This window comes from Chrysochloris asiatica, unplaced genomic scaffold (genome assembly GCF_000296735.1).
Source record: "Chrysochloris asiatica unplaced genomic scaffold, ChrAsi1.0 scaffold00154, whole genome shotgun sequence".
NCBI classification, from domain to species: Eukaryota; Metazoa; Chordata; class Mammalia; order Afrosoricida; family Chrysochloridae; genus Chrysochloris; species Chrysochloris asiatica.
In genome coordinates this window covers 3533309-3535703 of record NW_006408672.1, presented here as the reverse complement: position 1 = coordinate 3535703, position 2395 = coordinate 3533309, and positions in this window count along the sequence as shown.

Below are 2395 nucleotides of genomic sequence, written 5' to 3'. Positions count from 1 at the left end.
GTAAATCCTTACGGGAGTAGAAAGCCTCATCTTTCTCCCGCGGAGCAGCTGGTAGTTTCGAACCGTTGACCTTTAGGTTCACAGCCCGATTCGTAACCACTACGCTACTGACCTCTACTTCATAGGAATTGGCTTTGGACTCATTTTGAGTTTGGTCCTCTTTCCCCCTTGTGGAGTCCTCTTTCCCCCTTGTGGTCCCTTCTTTGGTTTAAGCAGTTGGCGTCAGGAGCGGGATTCACTGCTATGGCTCCAGACTCATGAAAGCATGAGGTTTTTTAAGAGAAAGAACAAAGGGCCATGGGTAAAATGCTTCTGTTGAGGGGAGAGCAACTTTTAGAGTTGCCTGGAGCCCATGCCATGATGGTTAATCAGGATGGTTGATAGGAGGGCAGGGCCTACTGGATATGCTCTGCCACAGGCCAAAGGCCATATGCATATGAATAGGGTTAGTCCAAGGGAGAAGGCAAGATTGAACTTGAGTGTTTTCAAAAGGTTTCTGTTTGACTGCCTTATAGATGTTGGTTTCTTTTGCCTATTATTTTAAAATAAGAAGCTCTAGTAGTGTAGTGATTATGAATCGGGCTGTGAACCTCAAGGTCAGCAGTTCAAAACTACCAGCTGTTCCATGGGAGAACAATGAAGCTTTCTGCTCCCATGAAGATTTACAGCCTCAGAAACCCTGTACAGGGTCGCTATGAGTTGGAACTGACTCTACAGCTCATCACCACCACCAGCACCATTATTGTAAAATAGATATTCATGTGTCAGAGAAATCAATATTGGGAATTATGCTTAGAGAGCTTATAAGCCTGCCTTCAAACTATACTTGATTGGATTTGCTAAAGGGGAGTTAGAATTTGCGCAGAAAGAAATAGTCATTTTACTTAAAGTCTTTGTAGAGTATGGGGCTTTAGGTGGAATCCTGAGCCCCACCCAGAACCTTCAGAGTTGGTACATTTGCATTTGAAAAGACACCACACAGACCAACCCAGAACTGCTGAGAGAACAGAACATTCATGCAAAAAAACAAAGACTGTTTGGCTTTTTGAGTTTCAAGCTAGTTGTTTGCTTTGGAGACATCAAGGCAAGGAAAGTCATCCCATCAGAGAAAATTCCCTTCTAGGACTGAAAGGTAAAGTGAGTCATCTAGTATGCTCACAGGTGACCACCTGGGTCTACTTGTGAGTAGAATTGAACACAGACAATGTTTGCATATAGTCTATTGGCATCCATTAACCTTGAATGAGACAGAGAAGAGAAAGGGCTGGCTGGTCTGAAGTTTCAGGAGTTGTGTGGATTCCTGAGACCATGGGCATTTTACCTATTCCTGGAGGCTAGACCTGAGAGTGAAGGGGCCAATTGGTCTGAAGTGCAGGGATGTGACCATAAACTCCCAAACTTGCAGCTGGTACCCATTTGACGTAGCTTGGATGACGAGGGCTGAGCTGTGACCAGAACCTGACTAGATGAAGATAAAGATGTTTGATACTGTAAGCAAGTGTCAGTTGCTGCAATTTGATGGACTGCACTTTTGCTTATAGATGCATTTTCTCAATAGTCCAACCAAAATAGAAGATTCATCAGATCAAGAAATATACTTGTCTCCTGAGTGTACTGGCTTGGTAGGTACGGGAAATTTAAATACACCTTTATAGCACCCCCATATCAAAAATGGGGGTGCTATAAAGGCATGAAGTGGCTGGCTTACAAGCTTTCATGGGTGTGCTTAGTTTCAGAATGAGTAAAGGTATGGTAGAATCCCTAATGACTAGTATTCCTGTTTTCCAGATGGCTCTGATGAAAGAGGTGGAGGATGATTTCAATTTTAAGTAATTGTAAGATTAATTGTGATTGTAAAAACTAATTGTAGACATTTTGTACATGAAAGTGGGGAGTAGTTAATCCTTCATTTCAGGAATGGATGACCAAGAAGGAAAAGCATGAGTGGAATGTGAGATCCCTACCTAGAAAATTGGTGACAGCAAAGATTGTGGCAGAGGCGGTGGCACAGAGAGATAGAGCAGCTTCAGACTGGACTAAATGAGTCTGTGTGCCCGCAGGCATGAGGCTAGCTTGCAGAATGTGTCCTTTGGACATTTAAATGAATATGTATTTTTTGTTTTATATTGCATGTGTGCATCAAATAACTCTGCTTTGTTCATTTGTGACATATAAGATGTAAGTAGGGCCACTGTGTTTTCAGTTGCATGTATTTTAGCTATATCATATTATGACTTTACCATTTTATTTAGCGCTCTGGTAGTATAGTGGTTACAAATCTGGCTGCTAACCTCAAGGTCCACAATTCAAAACTACCAGTTGCTCCGTGGGAGAAAGATGAGACTTTCTGCTCATGTAAAGATTTATAGCCTCAGAAACCTTATATAGGGTAGTT